Raw genomic sequence first — 21,362 nt, forward strand, 5'->3', positions numbered from 1 at the left:
AGCTCAGCATCTGTGTGGGAGAGGACTCTCCGAAGACTAGGATACAGTGAAGGGAATCATTGCTACCATTTTTGCAAGCAGTCTACCGCAAACGCCGAATAAGTATATTTTTAAAAAGATTTTATTTGTTTGAAAGAGTGTGTGTGCACACGCACAAGCGGGGTGGGGGAGGGGTGTAGAGGGAGAAGCCCAAGTAGCAAGCCTGAAAGCAGGGAGCCCCGAAGTGGGGGCTAGATCCCAGGACCCTGAGATCATGACCTGAGCTGAAGGCTGATGCTTAACCAACTGAGGCACCCAGGCGCCCTGAATAAGTTAATATTTTAAAGTGACTAGTATTGTGCCTGGCACATTGTAAGTTCGTTAAATTGCAAAGAGAGAGATTGCCTAATTACCCTCAGTTTACACCTCCATGTGTGAGGGTGCCTGTCTGTTTCTTCTTAACATTGCCTCAGTTATTTATCTGTGGAGAGGTGGGTGTTATCCACGGAGAGGCCAACGTTCTTGTTCCCTTTTTGCAGATGAAAAAAGTGATGCTTAGGGATGTTATTTTTCTGATGTGACAGGTCAAACAAGAATTTGGATCCCGTGTCTGACTCTGGAGCACCTCACCTTGTCTTGCCGTTCTAGACAGATGTATGGTTTCTGTGTCCCTAATGCTGCCATCCACTGCTCTCTGGCCCACTCTTGGAGTTCATGTCCCATATTTCCATTTCACGTTTGGATTTAGGTTGAGAAGGATCTGTTTAAGTGCTTAACAGTGATTTTGATTTCATCCTGGCTCACTGAATTCAAAGTAGTGTCCGCAAAGATAGTGGGCTCTTGTTACGTCTGTGAAGGGATGGTAAAGGGAAACTTGTCACTTTACCTTTTTCAAATGGAGAAAATAGATGAGTCTGGCCTTATTTTATTCTTTCTTCCTTTCCATTCCTTATATCTTTTTGCTTCCCTTCTCGTATACAACCCGGGAATTCCATTCCCCAAAGGCCAGATGCGAAGATGGAAAATAGTATTTCTTAGTGGTTCAGGACTTGGTCTCTGGAGACAGACTACTTGGACCCAAATCCAACTCAGCTATTTCCTAGCCGTGCCACTGGATTGGTTAGCCTGCAGTAAAGGTTTCTCTGAGGTTTGAAAGATAATCTATTCAAATTGCTCAGTTATTGTTACATAGCACATTTCTTTTGCTTTTGTTTTCTCTGTTCTGTCTCACATTCTTTCTCCTCCAGACCTATTCCTATGCCCGTAGATATGTTGAACACTTACTGAGCCCTTACTGAGTGCCTTGTGTGTATTTAACTCATTTAATCCTCACAACAAGCCTATGAAATAAGTGCTGTTTTATTCCCATTTTCAAATGAGGAAGTTAGACACTGAATGACTAAGTAATTTGCTTAGCATACCACAACTAATAAATCATGTAGCAGGGATTTTAAACCAGGCCTTCTGGCATCAGAATTTGTGTTTTTAATATTTATGTCCCCCAAAAAGTAGGATGGAAGGTTGGGGATTTAAAATTGAGAGCTTTTGATCTAGGTAAACTGCTGGTGAATTGACACACAGCCTGTAACCTTGGCAGCTGCTGAGTGTACCCAGCTGTGCCTTAGACTGAAAATCCCAGCAGAAAACATATAAACTTTCATACCTTTTGCCAGAAGCCTTTCCACTTCAATCATTGTAATCCTAACAAGACTTCAAGCATTGTGCCTCCCTTGTAACTGAGGTGTGACATTGTTGAAAAATACATGGGCTTTTTTTTAAGGTTTGAGAATCAAGCTGGCTAGTTCTGAGTCTTGCCACTTCATGCTCCCTCCTACTTTTTAAAAGTTTTTTTCAATTTTAATTCCAGTATATTTAACATACAGTGCTATATTAGTTTCAAGTGCACAATACAGTGATTCAGCAATTCTGTGTATTATTCAGTGCTCGTCATAAATGTACTCTTAATCCCCTTCACCCATTTCACCCATCCCCCAACTGCCCTCTGGTAACCACCATTTTTTTCTCTATGGTTAAGTGTCTGTTTCTTGGTTTATGTCTCTCATTTTTTTTCCTTTACTCATTTCTTATGTTTCTTAAATTCCACATATGAGTGAAATCATATGGCATTTGTCTTTCACTGACTGACTTATTTCACTTAGCATAATATTCTCTAGCTCCATCTATGTCGTTGCAAATGGCAAGATTTTGTTCTATCTTATGGCTGAATAATATTCCATTATATATATATTATACACACCCTCCCCTCCATCTTGTTTATCCATTCATCAATCCATGGACACGAGTTGCTTCCATAATTTGGCTGTTGTAAATAATACTGCTGTAAACATAAGGGTGCATGTATCCCTTTGAATTAGTGTTTTTGTATTCTTTGGGTAAATACCCAGTAGTCTGATTACTGGATTATAGTGTAGTTTTATTTTTAACTTTCTGAGGACACTCCATACTGTTTTTCACAGTGGCTATACCAGTTTGCATTCCCACCAACATTGCAAGAGTGTTCCTTTTTCTCCATATCCTTGCCAACACTTGTTGTTTCTTGTGTTGTTGATTTTAGCCATTCTGACAGTGTGAGGTGATAGCTCATTGTGGTTTTTATTTGCATTTCCCTGATGGTGAGTGATGTTGAGCATCTTTTCATGTGTCTGCTGGCCATCTGGTTGTCTTGTTTGGAGAAATATCTGTTCATGTCTTCTGCCCATTTTTTAAGTTGGATTTTTTGTTTTTGTGTTGTGTTGTATAAGTTCTTTATAGGTTTTGAATATTAACCCTTTACTGGATATGTCATTTGCAAATATCTTCTCCCATTCAGTAGGTTGCTTTTTAGTTTTGTTGATTGTTTCCTTCACTGTGCAGAAGCTTTTTATTTTGGTATAGTCCCTGTAGTTTATTTTTGCTTTTGTTTCCCTTGCCTCAGGAGACATATCTAGAAAAACGTTGCTACAGCTGATGTCAGAGAGATTACTGCCTATTTTTCTTCAAGGATTTTTATGATTTCAGGTCTCACATTTAGGTCTTTACTGGATTTTGAGTTTATTTTTGTATATGGTGAAAGCAAGTGGTCCAGTTTCATTCTTTTGCGTGTACTTCTTGTTCCTGTTGATGGACTTCTTCTCTGGTGGCAGATGAGGATCGCCAAAGTGGTGGGGGAGTAAAACATAAATGTTGCGTATAATATACAATTTCTGAAATTAGAATTATTCATAACTTCAGTAGAAGGAAACAACTGAGGCTATCATGATAAGCTTTGTTTGCATGTATACTAAACATAATGTGGTAACAGTCATGAAAGAAATACTTAGAATGGACCTCGTACTATGTGTTAGGAATCCATTGCGGCTGAGCAACTCCCCACGGCCCTGATCTCACAGAGTCTGTAGTCTGAGAACATGAACAGTTCTGTGAATTATGGTATAATCTGTTGCAAAGGGAAAACGAGTTGCTAGGGTATTGTAGTGGGAGTTCCTTACCTAGTCTGGGGGGTTCATAAAAGCCTTCTAGATGAGGTGACCCTTCAGGTGAGACTTGAAGGACAAGCAAGGGCAGCCAGGGAAAGAGGAGGAGGATTGCTTTCCAGGTAGAATGAATAGCATATGCAAAAGGAGAGCGAGAAATGGTGCAATTAGGAAAGTGAGATGCATTCAGAGTAGCAAAATGGGTAGAGAGCAAGGGAATTATTCCAAGAGCTCAGGTTGGAAAGATAGAGAGGCCAGATCATGAAAGGCTTCGTAAGTCATGTTGAATGTCCCAAAGGCAATAAAAACCCATTGAGAGGTTCTAAGCACATTTTTTGAAAATGAGATGTTTGTTTCAGAAGGTTCCTTTGGCCATAAGGTAGGGAATGGACTGGAGGGGCAAGACCAGAGGTAGGGAGACTGGTTAGGAGGCCACTACAGTGATCCAGATGACCTGGACTAGGGAGATGGTAAGGGAATGGAGAGACCTGTTCTATTCAAGAGGGATTTTAGTAGTAGAATTACCAACACTTAGTCACTGATAGGATGTGGAGGATAAGGGAGGAGAGGATATCAGAATGACAGACTCTCAGGTTTCTGGTTTGGTAATACTAGGTGTATGGTGGTGCCATGAACTGAGACCTGAAACTGGAGGGAAAACCGAGGAGTAGGACTTGGGAAGATTGCCTCTGTTTTGTACACTTTGAGTTTGAGGGACCATTGGGCCGTTCATGTAGAGATAGTTATAGCGGATGACTACTGAGGTCTATAGTTTAGGAAGAAGTTTTATTTAAAGATATAAATTTATGAATTATTGGCATATAGCAGCAATAATTGAAGCCATTGGAGTTACAGAACACAGAATACATTGGGAACGTATTTATACACAGTGGTTTATAAAACATGTTGCACAAAAAACATGTACATAAGAATTACTTGGGGAGCTCATTAAAAATGCAGATTTCTGGGCAGCACCTTCGGAGTTGCTGATTCAATAGGTCTGTGGTCATAAACTGGAATCTGCAATGTCTAGTACAGTTGACAGTACACATAATCTGCAGCCCAGCTCTTTTACCCTTAGGTGTATGTCCTCGAGAATCTCTAGACTCTGTGAACTACACTTTTTTAAAAGGGAAATATTTAATAAATTAATATAAAAAAGGCATAAAGAATAATACATTGACATTCATGTATCTACCACAACTTAAAAATAAAAAATTATTAAGATAAACTGTAGTGTATTTATAAAATGGAATACCTACTACTCAGCCACAGAAAGGAACAGACTAGGGGCACCTGGGTGGCTCAGTCAGTGAAGCATCCAGCTCTTGATTTTGGCGCAGGTCATGATCTCAGGGTTGTGAGATTGAGCCCTGTGTTGGGCTCTGTGATCAGCAGGGAGTCTCCTTGGGATTCTGTCTCTCCCTCTCCTGTCCTTCCCCTCACTTGCATGTTTCCTCTCTCTCTGAATAAATAAATAAAATCTTTAAAAAAAAGGAATAAACTACTGTTTATGCAGGAACAAGGAAGAATCTCAGACTAGACACAGAAGAGTACGTACTGTATGGTTCCACTTATATGAAAGGAAAATCAAATTATGGTGATAGGAATCAAAATAGTGGTTGCTGGCGGGGACTGATTAGAAAGGGGCATGAAGGAATTTTCTGGGGTGATGGAAATTTTCTACTTCGTGATAGGTTTGTGGTTTACATGGGCGTATATGTCAGTCACACTCATTGAACTGTACACTTAAGATCTGTATCACTATATGTAAATCGTATCTCACTAAAAGACCCTAATACAAAGGGAAAAAAAAAAAAAAAACAACCAGTAGAGATGGCACTCTCCCAGTACTTTCCTGCCAAGCAGAGGAAGCTTCTGTCCTGAATTTAACATACCTATGCACTTTAATACTTTTATTACATATGCATATATCCTTGAGCAAGATATGGTACTATTTTGCCTGTCTTTGAACTATATATGTATATATATCACAACATATATACACACACATAGGATTTTTGCTCAACGTTGTATACGAGATTTATCCATCTGATACCAGTAGCTCGTCGTGCATTTTTAGAGCGAAGTGTATTCATGTGATGGAATACTACATAATTAAGTTGTCCTTTCTGTTTTTGCCATATCTTTAGGTTGTTTCAAAGCAGTCCTGCTATGATTTTGTGTATGTACTTGTTGGTGAGTGCAACGGCATGTAGGGGTGAAGTAGTAGGTCTGGAGGGTGAGCGTGCTGTCAATTCAACGCAATATTGCCATACTTTCCTCCAAAGAGTTTTATGAGCAATTTATGAATGGCCTATATTTTTACCAAACATGTGGCGCTATTGGACTTTAAATTTATTTGCAGATCTGACAGAAGTGAAATATTTCATCATGGTTTTAATTTGTGGTTCTCTGATGGTTGAACATATTTTTTTATTTTTAAGTTGGCTCCACACCCAGCGCTAGATCCCAATGCAGGGCTCAAACTCACGACCCCTGAGATCAAGACCCGAGCTGAGATCAAGAGTTGGACGCTTAACCAACTGAGCCACCCAGGCTCCCTGAACATATTTTTATGTAGTCATTGGCTGTTTGAGTTTTCACTTCTGTGAATTATCACTTCATATCTTTTGCTCATTTCCCTTTCGTACTGTCTTTTTCTTACTGAGTTTTTTTTTTTTTTTTTTTTTTTTAAAGATTTTATTTATTTCTGTGACAGAGAGACAGCCAGTGAGATAGGGAACACAGCAGGGGGAGTGGGAGAGGAAGAAGCAGGCTCCCAGCGGAGGAGCCTGATGTGGGACTCGATCCCGGCACGCCAGGATCACGCCCTGAGCCGAAGGCAGACGCTTTAACGACTGCGCCACCCAGGCGCCCCTTCTTACTGAGTTTTAAATATATTTTTCCAGTTTGTGTCCTTTTCTAAATGGAATAGTTTGATGAATTTTAACTTAAAGGAAGTAATCTGTTCTTTGTGTGTGTGTGTGTGTGTGTGTGTGTGTGTGGTTTGTGCTTTTTGTTTCATAAGAAATCCTTCCACGTCTGCTAAGGATATTTACCTGTGTTTTCTATTGAGAGTTCAAATTTTGCCTTTTCTATTTAGACCATTAATATACTTGGATTTAAACGTAATATGTTAAGTGAGGTAGGGGTTCAGTTTTTTTCCTGTATAGATAACCAGTTATTCCAGCAACACTTTCTGAGTACCTGTCCTTTCCCGCCAATATGCAATGCCACCTGTGTCATATGTCAAGTTTCCATATATGTATGAGTGTGTAGGCTCTTTATTCAGATCTTAGTTACTACTTATTTATACCAAGTCTTAATGTCAGATAGGTAGAGTCACCCCACTTTGTTGTGCTGAGTATGTTTGCTTTATTCATTGATGTATCTAGTGCGTAGGACAATGGCAGGCCCTCAGTAGGGGCTCAGTCAATACCTGTTGAATGACTAAAGGAATCTCATCTTGTACTAGCTAAATAAGTAACCGAGCCGTTCCCCAACATGCTGGACAGTTTGTTTTACCTCTGAGGAGAGGAAGAGGAGGCCGTTGGGAATACCATCTCTTGCTTCTGTTCTCCCTTGCTCTTGGTTGCCTTTTGTCTTTTCTCATTAAGAACAGAATCTCGAAGAATACCTGCTCAGCAAGCCCAACAACTAACCAGAATGGCTGCGGCCTGCAAGTGCAGGGTTTAGTGAGAGTGGGATTGCTGCTAATTGTGACCAATGCAGGGCTCAAATTCACAACCGTGGGATCCAGACCTGAGCTGAGAAGAAGTCACACACTAAACTAACCAAGCTACCCAGGCGCCCCCAACCTTGGAGGATTCCGATGACAAATGATAAATGGTTCTATGAAGTCTTTTGAAATTTGGCCATTAACTAGACCCTTAAGCCTTGGAAATAGGACAGAGGGGTCACCTCAAATTAGGCCCTCTGTGCATTTGAACATCTTTATTTTGTAGACTAGTGTTGCTTCAAAGTAGACTTCTTTCTCTAGCATAGTTGTTGGCATGTTTTGTTAATAATGTAAAAACCACCGTTGACTTAATGCTTATTACACGCAAGGCACTGTGCTAAGCACTTTGCATACACGTATATATTTCATTGGCTCTTCAAAACCATCTTTTTTTTTTTCTGGATTAAGTGTTGTTTGAAATTTGAGCAAAATACTTTAAGGGTTAGATCACTATACACAAGGAAAACAAACACCTAATGTAAAATCCTTAAAAAAAAAGTTGAACCAACAATCAATGTGTGTGATAAAACCACAAATTAAAATATGTACTTGCAATGTTAATAATAAGCCACTCCGGTTACATTTATTCTAAATCATTATGCTTATTATTTGGCTTTCCAGGGTATTTATAAACATTAATTTCCTAATGGAGAATTTTTCTTATTCCTACTGCCAAGCAAGCTGTGACATGGAATAGTCTAACAGGCAGTTCAAAGGAGTGAGACTCCCACTTTTTCCAGTCTCAATTACGAGGTTTGAAATGTTCTGACAATTGAATTAGCTGACTGGTGCAACAATAGCAAATGCTTTATAATTCACGTTGCCTTCAAAAATAGCAGAAATTAGGCTGCTGGTAATGGACCAGAACTGTCTGGGCTCCTATAGGCTCCACTCCTGCCTTCAGTGGAAGGGGAACAACAGCAGCTCCTGCCATTCTCCTTTGAATTATGCTTCATATGTTGCATTTCCCATTTTAGAATATTAATGCCAGGAAAGTGGCCACAGTATTTGTTGACAGGGTAAAGCTGTCCATTCCCCAAAGAAAGGAAGGCTCACACATGGCCCATGCAGAGGGCCCTGCTGGATTAGTATGCCTGGCTGCCTGTCTTTATACATCTGTCATTCCAATAATGGAACTGAATGTGCAGAAGCCCTTCCCTACCCCTACTTTTGGATTACGAAACCACAGGAGTAGTGTCAGTTCAATAATTGGACACTCAGACAAAGGTATCTAGACTGGGGTGTGCTTTTTAGGTCAGTAGCAAAGAAAATATATCTGAGATGATTCTGAGTTCAGTATTTTATTTCACATTCGGCAAACAAAGGATAGATTAAAATCAGTTTTCAGGAAGAAACCAAACACCTCCCCTAAAGCAGGAATTGGCAAACTTTTTCTTTGAAGGGCAGATAGTAAATATTTTAGGCTTTAGGGGTCATATGGACCCTTATCACAACTACTTAACTCTGCCACTGTAGTGCGAAGACAGCCATAGATGAGTAAGTGTGGTTGTGTTCCAGTAAAACCTTATTTATGGACACTAAAGTCTGAATTTCATATAATGTTCACAGGTCATAAAATAGTACTCTTTTAATTTCTTTCAATTCTTTAAAAATGTTAAAACCATTCTTAACTGGTGGGCCATTAAAAAACAAGTTGCTGGATTTGGCCCGTAGGCTGTAATTTATAAATAGATTCCCCTGTGTTCCAAGTGTGTCTGCAATTTGTTTTCTAGTATGTTAACCAGCCTTTTATGCCATAGCCCATATTCAGTAGGTTACACAGAGCTGCATGGACAGAAAACCAGACACTTTTCCCAGACCCAAGATATTTCAGCCACCTGCGTGTCTCACTTGCCGCCTCCTCATAGATGCATCACACCCCTACCAATTTTTAAAATTTTATGTTCATGGCTCCCTTTCCCAATTGCAAAAAATTTTGTTCCTGTCCTTTGAGGTTCCTGGTAAGTTATATTAACTAGAAACTTAGAATTATGCATTGAAATAAAAATATAGCAATTGGCATTCAGCAGAATGTTACAGAAATTAGAGTGTGGACATTGCTTTCTTTGCAGAAGTAGGTACGCTTATTTTCTTTATCTTCTGATAATTTCTCATTACAAGTTATAAAATGAAATTACTTTAGAATGTTACAAACTGTGCATTCTGCAAATTTATTAAAGTTCCCTTTGAATAGATTTTTTTAGTGTTATATAGTGAAAGTGGTTAATGAGGATGTAGATGGTCTTTCTGCACTCTGGACAGGTGCAAGAATCGTCCGCATACACCACAGTTATTGGTTGGTTGGTTGCATGGCTCCTCTGTGAAATAAGACCCGAGGCTCACTTCGGGTGAGTAAGTTCACTAGTGCTCAGAAGCTTGGTGCTCGAATAATGGTGCAGTGGGGACAGCATTATGCTGTGGCATCTGAAGTGAGGCCTGACACATACGGGCGTATGACTTTGGACCTCTCTGAGCCTCATTTTCCTCATCTGTGCAGTGGGGATGAAATAGTTTATGTGAAAGCACTTTCTGTAAACTCTAAAGTGCTATCCTTATGAAAACCATTGCTGTTATTTGCTAAGTCTGAGTACAGTCTCTTGTTCATGATTCACAAACCTGGCTGGTTATTAGAATCATTGATGGGAGTAGGTGGGCTTGGGGGAGCTTTGGGAAAACACAGATTTGCAGTCTCACCCCAGACTTGCTGAATCAGAAATTCTGTGAGAGTGCCTAGAAGTCTATATTTTTAATAGGTCCCCTAGGTAATTACGTGTTTGGGAGGCTTTGTTTTGTTCATAAGTTTCAGCTGATAGATGTAGGGAAACCATAAATTTCCCTCTTTTTTTAAAAAAAGATTTATTTATTTATTTTAGAAAGAGAGAGAGAGAGAGAGTGGGGGGGAGCAAAAGGAGAGGGAGAGAAAACCTCTAGCAGACTCCGCACTGAGTGAGGAGCCCGACATGGGACTCGATCTCGTGATCCTGAGATCATGACCTGAGCTGAAACCAAAAGTCAGATGCTTAACTGTGACTGAGCCACCCAGGCTCCCCTGTATACTTTCCTCTTAATCCTAGCTTGATTCTCCCCCTAAAATGCCATGCCATTTGTCTTCATAGACAATAAGGAAATCAGAAGAGAGAAGGTGAGGAAGAACAAGAATTATCTTCACTTTATCTTCTTGGGAATGTCTGTTTCAGCGAGTGGAAATAGAAGACAGGTGTTTTGAGGTCAAGCCAGTGTATGAACCCAAATTGTGTTTCTCCCCTTCTTGCTCTCCCTTTGCAGCCCTGTTATTTACAGTGTGGTTTTCACTCTTCTGTGTATTGAAGCATATTTGTGAAAGGAAGAACATGAGATTCAGCACTCTATGAATGTACAACAGATTGACAATATCCTTTCCAGTTTTGCTACTCAAAATTCATCATTGAAAATGGGTTTTTTTAATTATTTATGGAAATAACTCAATTGTAATGTTGGCACATACAGATCACAAACACAAAAAGAATCTCAGTAGTACCAAAAAGATGAATGGATTCTGAATTTCTCACATTTTCTGCATTGCCACTGATTTACGTATGAGTAATCGTAGATTTCACATGATTGAAAGCATCCCCCTCCACACTGGCAGCCGCGATGGTTTTCAGCAGTAGAACTTGGTAGTATGTACTTACATACAACTTTGCAATTTCCTAATGCTTGCAAAATTCCTTCACACATATTAGGCATTTGCTATTTTTCCAGGTACCTTGTTAGACATTTACATAAGACAGAGTCCCCACAGTTCTTAAGTTCACAGACTTGGTAGCAAGATGGTCACATATATATCACTGCAGGAAAAAGCTTTCATGTTGATTATATTAACCAAATTGTATTTCCAAATTACATTTATTGTAAAAGTAGAGAATATTTTCCATGGAAAGATATGAGGTTGATGTGTCTCCTCTGTGTATAGCTGACCTTTTATTTTAATTCCATAGTTTATTAATTATAATTCTTTTATTCCATTATTTTATTAATTTGATGGAGATACTACTTGGAAAGTAAGTAAATGCTTAACACATATTTGAGGGACTAAAAGGGATCTATTTCTACATTTAGTCATGTTAAATATGCTCGTTACGTGTTGCTCAACATGCATTTTGAGCTTCAGCTATCTCCAGAAGATGACTTTGGATGCTCAGTCTCTGTGGCTCCACATCTCCAGAGATCATTTTCCAGCAAAGCCTTGAATACCTCTACCTTTCTTCTCCCCGAAGTTCCTCAAACTCAGTGTCAAAAATGGAGCTTATTTCTTACTCAAACCGGATCTTCTTCTTAGGTTTCTTATTTCAGGAAGCCCCATTGCCATTCTTCCAGAGGCTGAGGCTTCAGTCTTTGATATCATCTCTGGGTTTCTCTCCCTCAATCCTCATCAGGACCTAGGACCTATAGATGGTTGGGCGAATTTTGTCTTTCCCTCCTATTGCCACCTTCCTAAATTTAGGTCTTGTTTCTCAAACCAGGGTCCAAGGATTCTTTGGGGGCTTCATACAGATATTCTTGGGGATTTGAGGGTTCTTCATCATAAGTCTTACAGCTTCTATTCATGCCCAGGATAATCCAACAAAATTAACAAGTACATGTTTGGGGTCATCCAGATTTGTAACTGAGTTCTGCCACTGGTTTTAATGTCCAGGTTTGTGTTGTGTTTGTGTGTTGTCTCTAAGTTGGGCAAGTCCTCTTCTGGGCTGTCATGGGGCCCAGCTTCATCAAGAACTCCTCATACTGTTGTAATAATGTGAGTCTGGTTTGCCCAGTGGACTCTGAGATCTTGGAGGACAGGGACGTGTCTGGCTTATTTTTGTATTCCCAGAACCTAACCTTGGGCCCAACACATGGTGGGCACTTATGGTTGTAGTCATTGTGTATACAGCTCACCCTTGAATAATGTAGGGGACGCTGACACTCCCTACCCCCATGCAGTCGAAAATCTACACATAACTTTCGACTCCCCAAAAACTTAACCAATAACATAAACAGTTAATACATATTTTGTATATTATATGTATTATATAATGTATTCTTATAATAAAGTAAGCTAGAGAAAAGACAATGTTACTAACAAAATCACAAGGAAGGAGTGCCTGGATGGCTCAGTCTATTAAGCGTCTGCCTTTTGCTCAGGTCATGATCCCAGGGTCCTGGGATTGAGCCCCATATTGGGTTCCTTGCTCAGGGGAAACCTGCTTCTCTTTCTCCCTCTGCCTGCCACTCCTCCTGCTTATGCTCTCTCTTTCTCTGTGTCAAATAAATAAATAACATCTTTTAAAAAAATAAACGTTAAAGAAAATCATAAGGAAGAGAAAATACGTATTGAATTTACTGAAAATAAGCGGGCCTGTGCTGTTCAAATGTATGTTGTGTTATTGATCAGGGGTCAGATATATATTGTTTTGGAGTCTGATTTTTTCTTCCATACACATCCCCATGTTTCGCTATAGTTATTTTAATATTTATGTAGTATTTAGTTATGTTGATAGATGACGTTTGATTTAAACCATCCCTTATTTTTAGATGTTTGGATTATTTTTCATTTGTTGGCTATTTGAGTAATACATTCAAAAACGTCTTTGAAGAAAATTATTTTTCTCTCATCTAGGTTGTTTTCTTAGGAATCCCTTAATGGAATTACCAGGTCAAAAGGCGCAAGCAGTTTTAGTCCTCTTGTAATGAGATTCTAGTTTTGTTTTGTTTTGTTTTTTTAAATTTAAGTGGAAAGACCAGGCTGAGTTGTAATGTATGACCTCTTTTTAGATAAGTTTCTTTCCTTTTCAATTAAACTCTCTTTGATTTGGAACCAAACTGGAAAGAACAAATGATGATTATTATCCTCCCGCCACCATACTGTCTTTGCTCACCCGGACCACTCGCCTTCCTCCAGTCTTCCTACCTGTAGCCACACCTTCAGAAATGTGTGAAGTGCAGTTACGTGGGCCTGAGTGCTATTGCTGTAGGCAGATGAAATCATGCAATCCAGTCAGGCTGCAAATACAGCAGAGGCGTTCCGTCGCCTGCCAGATAAAGCCCAGCTCCGCTGTCAGGGTGTGTGGAGCCCTTCTAGATGTGGCTTCTGTTTCCCTTTCTGGGCTTTTCTTTGGCTGCTGCCCAGATGCACTTTCTGTTCACCCCGAATGCACTATTTTCAGTTGAGAATATACTTGTTCCCTCCATCTGAACTGAACTCCCCAACCTTGTGCCTCCTGGCATTGCCTTCCTCAGTCACTGGGACTCAGCCCCAAGTCTTGAGGGCTGCTCTCCTTCCAGCCCCTTATTACCTACCCCCCCCCACCCCGTTCCTTCAGAACTCATTGCACCCGTCTTTAAAGCCTTTGCCAGCTATCTAGAAGCGCTTTGTTAATTTTTTCATCTTCTCACATAGATGATGAGCTCAGTAAGGATAGGAATTTTGTCCATTTTGTAACCCAGCTTTCGATACAGTGACTAGCACATAAGCTGGTCCTCAACATTTTCTGAATGAACAGGATTGTTATTTTGGTTACTCTTTTGTAAGTGGACTGCTTATAGGTAAGTCTACTTATTTGTGAATTGAGAATCCATTTATGGTTGACCCTCGAACAACGTGGGGGTTAGGGGCACTGATATGTCACACAGTCAAAAATTCATGTATAACTTTTGACTCCCCCAAAACTACTAATAGCCTACTATTGACCAGAAGCCTTACTGGTAACATAAATAGTCATTTAACACATATTTTGTATGTTACATGTATTATGTACTGTATTCTTACAATAGAGTAAGCTTGAGAAAAGGAAACATTATTAAGAAAATTATGAGGAAAACACATTACAGTATGGTATTTGTTGAAAAAAATCTGTAAGTGGTCCTGTGCAGTTCAAACCCGAGTTGTGTTGTTGTTTGGGGGTCAACCGTATACGGTAATTCTCAGTTGTTCAGAATATCGTTGTGTCAGTTCTGCCCTCCATCTTTCCCCACCTCTTTGGTATTTTTTTCCAGTGGGCAGCTGTTATAATTTCGTTAGCTAAGCTGTAAACCCTAGACTGTAAGCTACATGAAGGGATCTCTAGGTCACCATCACAGCCCCGGTGCTTAGTACTCCTGCCTGACTCCAGTAAGCACTCAGTAACTGTTTATTGAATGAGTGAAGGCGTGAATGAATGATACTTTGAGAACAGGCACTGACCGTGTGGCATGTCACAAACCTGGACAGATGGGAACTACGTTTATGCATTTGCTGCCTTTACGTAGATATGCCTTCCCTGTTTTAGTCACTGTTCTGTTAATGTGTCCATTTAGCTCATTGCTTTTCTTATAACCTCTACGGCGTCTTCTACCTCTACCATCGCATGACTTTGAGGGCTTGTTTGAACCATGCCAGCTACCTCCTCTATTTAATGGGAGATGCCTGGGACATGTAAACTCCAAGCTAGGAAGCTAACACCTTGATGTCATAGGCAAGAGGGTTTTTGTGCACCAGCAAGGAAGCAGACATTCTGGAGGGCTGGCTTCCTCATTTATCTCCAAATGTCAAATCTAAATCCACATCCTGTGGTTCTGGGGAATAAATAACTGAATCATATCTGCATGACCGAGGTGATTTATAGAGACGTGATATTATCCAGAACCTGCTGCCAAAACAGGAAGAGGTCATTTTGAGGAAAGCGTGAAGCGCTGGCCGAGAGCACATCCTCTTCCCTGTGTCCCATCTCCTTGGGATACCTGTTTCATTTCTTGGTGAGAATTTGTGTGTTTTTGACCACAGCCTATTTTACAAAGAACAAAAAATTCCATCTGCTACTTAGTTTCTCTCTTGAATTACTAGCCCTATTAAAATGCTTAATAAGGAAATAAAAAGCTGAGGTAGTAATTAATGGAGAGGAAGGAGTAGTTTGGTGTTGGGAGGGAAGAGAATTATTTTCAGCCTGCATTGGAACCATGAGTGACAGGAAGACTTGAGGGAAAAAACACTGGAATGGCAGCAAAAGTCCTGCTGTTTGGTTCACTAAAATAGGTGTTGTATATTCTCAGTGACCTACTCTCAGGCCTGAGACTTCTTTTAAAACTCTGCTGTGTGAAAGCTAAAAATCTTTTTTTTTTCTTTAAGGTTTTGTTCATTTATTTGAGAGAGAGGGAGAGGGAGCAGGGGGAGGGAGCATGAGCAGAGGGAGGGGCAGAGGGAGAAGCAGACTCCCCACTGAGCAGGGAACCTGATGTGAGGAGGCTGAGGCTGGATCCCAGGCCCCTGACATAATGACCTGAGCCAAAGGCAGAAGCTTAACCGACTGAGCCACCCAGGTGCCCTGAAGCTAAAATCTTAATTGAAAATGGATTGAGTTAGTATTGTATTTCTTGAAGTTAATGTTAGTGCTGACTGCTCGAATGCATTCTTTTCTTGATGCCAGAAGGACTACAGGAAGCTTTGCAGTCCTGAGTGTCATTTAGCTTTAGCTTCAGGGGCAGCTGGAGATGACAGGCAAGGACCAGGGTCTGGCCATCTAAGTGGCAGAGGCTGATGTAGCTGTGCCAGAAGGCATGTGGGGCCCACGTAGCAGGTGGTCCAACAGGAGGCTGCCTTTATGTCAAGGTGTGGGTGAGCAGTCATAGGAGAAAACCAGCAGTGCCTGGCACTCAGAAGGAAGTAGAATATTGAATGAAAGGGGCCCAGGGAGGGCAGAGGAAGGCGAGACTTGGACATGATATCACTGTCCTGTTTCTCTCACTCCATGATCAAAGCCATTGAAGTTACCTTGGCTCTGAAATTCAGGGATAGCTGACATATTAGGGTTCTCCAGAGAAACAAACCAATAGGCTATGTATAAATATATATATAAGGAGGTTTATTGAAGGCATTGGCTCGTGCACTTACGGAGCTGAGAAGTCCTATGATCTGCTGTCTGCAGGCTGGAGAACCAGGAAAGCCTGTGGTATAACTCAGTCCGAGTCTGAAGGCCTGGCAGTTGGCTGATGGTATGTCTTGATCTGAGTCTGAAATCCAGAGAATTGGGAGTGTCGATGTGATATCCAAGAGCTGGAGGAGATGGATGTCTCAGCTCCAGCAGAGACCACAAATTTGCCCTTCCTCAGCCTTTTCTGTTCTGGCCCTCAGCTGATTGGGCCATGGCTGCTCATCTTCTCCAGAAACACCAGCTATCTCAGCATCCTTTAGCCCAGCCAAGTTGACACTTAAAATTAACCATCACAACTGATTAATTCTGAAGTGTTGGTAAAAACTCACGCGCGTACGTCTGGAGGCCCCTCTCCGCATCCGCCACGGGCACCATGGGAAAGGCCAGGCTCTGGCAGCCCGAAGGAAGAGAGTGCGGTAGAGGCTGTTTATAAGGGTCAGTGGAAGAGGCACACTGACGGCGAATGGATGATTGTTGTTTGGGCCTCCACGAATGTGGAATTCTCCAGCTACTCAGAACAGAGGAAGTTCTCTACTGTTGTTGTTTGTTGCACACCTACCCCCATGAGGAGGACTAAAAACACAATTGGATGAGGATGTGAGCGGATCAGACCTAAGACCCAAGGACAGTGGGATGTGGAAGGCTGTGAGTGGGCTGGGGTGTTGGTTGGACCAGTTGTGCTGTTTGTCTTGTGATTCTGGACACATGAGGAATTGTGGATTAGGGAGAAGATAGGAAGATAGGAGACTGGGGGGCAGAAATCCTGAATTCTTGTTTGAATCGGCCATGAATTTATTGTCACCAGAATTGAATCTGAGGCATGTCGTTTGGATTTGGAAGCTTTAGATTGTTTAGAAAACAGTGAGGTTGGTTCCCAAACATAGGTTTAACATAGAATTTTCCTCAGTCAAAAATTGGCAGAAAGAAAATGACTATGGCTGGCTGGTTATGAAGCTAAGTGGACTCAGTTTAATGGATTCGCCTTTATTCTAGGATTGAGCATGTCCTACTTTTTGGTGTTAAATTCCTTTCTTTTATGAAGTGATGGTGACAGTAGACGGTGTTTGGGTTGTTTCTATCTTTTAATGACCACAAGATAAAAAGCTGGTAACGTTGTTTTAATCCTTTAAACTATTTTTGAAATTTTAATGGCGCACAAAATCCATAATATTCAGACCTGATAACCTTTAAAGTTGCTTTCAATTCTGACAGCTGGGGATTCTAACCTTTTCTTGCCACTCGTGACCGTGAGGTGACAAACTCAAGTGTCAATTGATGTTTGCATCCTGAAACAGGCTGTGTTTTGGCCTGGAAAAAAATCACAGTGCCAGTACATACGTGTTATAGATGCTTCAACTTTTCTTCAACTGAAACAAAACCTGAAGCATTACTTTAGATCTCAGTTTGACCAAAGATTATAACTGAAATAGCGGAGAAACACTGCCAGACATTGCTAATGGGGGAGTATAAATTGGCCTAGTTGGAGGGATCAGCAAACTTTCTGCGAAGGTCCAGACAGTAAATATTTTAAGCTTTACAGGTCATATGAGGTCTGTTGCATATTCTTCTCCTTTTCCCCTCCCCCTTCTTCTTCTTTTTTAAACAACACTTGCAAAAATGCAAAAACATTTTTAGCTCATGGGCTGGATTTGGTCTGCGGATCATAATTTGCCAAGCCCTGATCTTGTATGTCTGGAAGGTGGTTTGATGTTATCAGTCTGAGTTACAAATGCACAGTTACCCACTGTCCGGGTTAAAAATGTTGAGCAATCCACTTGCTAGAATTTATTCTACAGATACGCTTGCATCTGTGCAAAATGGCCTGTGTACAGAGTTACTCGCAGGAACATTGTTTGAAATACCAAAATACTGGAAGCGACCTAAATATTCATTGATAGGAACTGGTTAAATAACAGCATGTCCATACAGCCCATATGATAAAGTCTTTTATTTAATTTTTTTCAACAAAAAACAAATATTTTCAAGTGCCTGTTATGTGCCAGGCACTGTTCTAGGCCCCCCCCCCCCCTGCCAAAAAAGAAAAAAAAAACCAAAATGAGACAGAGGCAGAAAATGCAATTCTAGGGGCACCTGGGTGGCTCAGTCGTTAAGCGTCTTCCTTCGGCTCAGGTCATGATCCCAAAGTTCTGGGATCGAGCCCCGTATTCGGGCTCCCTGCTCAGCGGGAAGCCTGCTTCTCCCTCTCCCACTTCCCCTGCTTGTGTTCCCTCTCTCGCTGCCTCTCTCTCTGTCAAATAAATAAATAAAATCGTAAAAAAAAAAAAAAAAAAAAAAAAGAATGCAATTCTGAGGGAGAGGCGGGGCAGCTGAGGAAGAAGGCTGAGGCAACAGAGAAGCCTGAGGTGATGGTGCTCTGCCTTAGGCCTCCTCTTCAGCCTCCTCACCGAAATCCTCCTCTTCTTCTGCGGTGGCATCCTAGTACTGCTGGTACTTGGAGACAAGGTCATGTTGCTGTCGGTTTCAGTGAACTCCATCTCGTCCATGCCCTCACTTATGTACCAGTGGAGGAAGGCCTTGCTCTGGAACACGGCTGAGAACTGCTCTGATAACGTGCTTGAAGAGCTCCTGGATGGCTGTGTTATTTCCAGTGAAGGTGACTGCCATCTTGAATCCACGAGGTGGGATATTGCAGACAGCTGTCTTGACGTTGTTGGGGATCCATTCCACGAAGTAGCTGCTATTCTTGTTTTGCACGTTGAGCATCTGCCCATCTACCTCCTTCATGGACTTCTGCCCGCAGAAGACAGCAGCCACAGTGAGGTAACGGCCATGGCGGGGGTCCCAGGCAACCATCATGTTCTTGGCATCAAAGACCTGCTGGATGAGTTCAGGCACAGTGAAAGCCCGATACTGCTGGCTTCCATGGCTGGTCAGAGGTGCAAAGCCAGGCATGAAGAAGTGGAGACGTGGGAAGGGCACCATGTTGATGGTTAGCTTGTGGAGGTCAGCACTGAGCTGACCAGGGAAGTGGAGGCAGGTGGTGACACCGTTCATGGTGGCTGAGACGAGGTGGTTCAGGTCCATGTAGGTTGGCGTGGTCAGCTTGAGAGTGCAGAAGCAGATGTCATAAAGGGCCTCGTTGTCAATGCAGTAGGTCTTATCTGTGTTCTCTACCAACTGATGGATGGAGAGGGTGGCATTGTAGGGTTCAACCACAGTGTCAGACCCTTTGGGTGAGGGTACCACACTGAAGGTGTTCATGATGCGGTTGGGATACTCTCCTCGGATCTTGCGGATGAGCAAGATGCACATTCCAGAGCCTGTGTCCCCACCCAGTGAGTGGGTCAGTTGGAAACCCTGCAGGCAGTCACAGCTCTCGGCCTCCTTCCTCATCACATCCAGGACTGCATCAGCCAGCTCAGCCCCCTCTGTATAGTGGCCCTTGGCCCAGTTGTTGCCTGCCCCAGACTGACCAAAAACGAAGTTGTCTGGATTGAATATCTGCCCAAAAGGACCTGAGTGAACAGAGTCCATGGTCCCGGGTTCTAGATCCACCAAGATAGCACGAGGAACGTATTTGCCACCTGTAGCTTCATTGTAGTACATGGAGATGCGATCCAGCTGCAGGTCAATCACCATGGGAGGTTCCGGTGGGTTCGATGCTGTGTGTGTTCATCCCTGATTACCTCCCAGAACTTGGCACCAATCTGGTTGCCACACTGACCAGCCTGGATGTGCACGATTTCCCTTATTGTTCAAATTTATTTTAATTTTTTTGCTCGCCTCAAGGTGTGTATGGGGCAAGAAAATGATACGGAATTTTTTACTATACTGCTAGTCGCAGGGCTGGAAGGATGGGACGTGTCCCAGATGCTGGAGCAGTGAGGTCTGAACACAGCAGCAGGAAGGTTCTGAGAATGTTACAGTCTTTTAAAAACAACGAGGCAGCTCTGTATGGAATAATGCCTGAGACGTACCACAAAGAGGTAGAAAAGCAAGGTACCAAACAGTGTTTTTAGTACAGTGCCATTTATTAGTTTAAAAAGAGTAGTGTTTGTGTACATGTGTGCATGCCTGTAGGTATACACGCACACGAGATGCTGGCACTTACTCTACCTATAGAAAACTGGTAACTACGGCTGTCATGGAGGAGGGTGGTGGAGTATCTTAGGAATAGGAATGATAAGGAAACTTTTTACTTTCTATTATTTGTAACTTATGAGTTTAGTGCCATGTGCATGTATCACTTATTCGAAAATAAATTGAATCTTTAAAAAAGAATTGCAGTGGAGGAAATGATAATTCAAAGTATGAGTGAATTCAAAGATGTTATTGCTTGAAATGGTTTTGAGTCTTTCTTTAATCACAAGTGAACCTGAGCTGTCCTGAAAAATTTGCACATCTGGTTGCCTTCCCATGAAGGCATCAATATTAATTCACTTACAGAGAGGTCTTTGCTTTCCCAAATTATGGAAAGAGCCCAAATGCCCATCAACTGATGAATGGATAAAGAAGTTGGGGGGTGTTTGTATGCACACACACACACACACACACATATATAGTGGTATATTACTCAACTATAAAAAAGAATGAAATCTTGCCACTTGCAATGATGTGGATGGAGCTAGAGAGTATTATGCTAAGCAAAATAAGTCAGTCAAAGACAAATATCATATGATTTCGCTCATATGTGGAATGTAAGAAACAAAACAGATGAACATAGGGGGAAAAGAGGCGAACCATAAAGCCGACTCTTAACTATAGATAACAAACCAACAGAGTTGCTGGAGGGGAGGTAGACGGGGTGGGGGTGCTGGGTTAAATGCGTGATGGGTATTAAGGAGGGCACTTGTGATGAGCACTGGATGATGTTTGTAAGTATTGAATCACTAAATCCTACACTTGAAACCAATATTAAGCTACATGTTAACTAACTGGAATTTAAATAAAAACTTGGAAGAAAAAAAAAGTGTGGTTACACTCCTAGAATTTATGAGAGCTCAGTAAACTTGTGAGTATAATACGCAAGGAACAATAGTAATATTATATACCAGCAAAAATGTGTTAGCTATAGTGGTAAAAATACTTCTATTCTCAACAGCAAGAAAAAGTATAAAACCCACAGAAAAACTCTCACAATACATTGATGGACTTACATAAACAAAGGAACTTACTAGGGGCGCCTGGGTGGCTCAGTTGTTAAGCATCTGCCTTTGGCTCAGGGCATGATCCCGGGGTTCTGGGATCAAGCCCCGCATCGGGCTCCTCCGCTGGGAGCCTGCT

The 21,362-nt window shown here is 41.5% G+C and overlaps 1 protein-coding gene and 1 pseudogene across 1 annotated transcript in view; one reads left to right on the top strand and one right to left on the bottom strand.

The window, feature by feature from the left end:
* Positions 1-21,362, top strand: part of TMCC3 (transmembrane and coiled-coil domain family 3) — a 256,361-nt gene that overhangs the window by 4,876 nt on the left and 230,123 nt on the right. The window lies entirely within an intron of this gene.
* Positions 18,498-19,726, bottom strand: LOC123780629 (tubulin beta chain pseudogene; annotated as a pseudogene).

This window comes from Ursus americanus, chromosome 17 (assembly GCF_024610735.1).
Source record: "Ursus americanus isolate L20-20 chromosome 17, mUrsAme1.1.p, whole genome shotgun sequence".
In the NCBI taxonomy this organism is placed as follows: Eukaryota; Metazoa; Chordata; class Mammalia; order Carnivora; family Ursidae; genus Ursus; species Ursus americanus.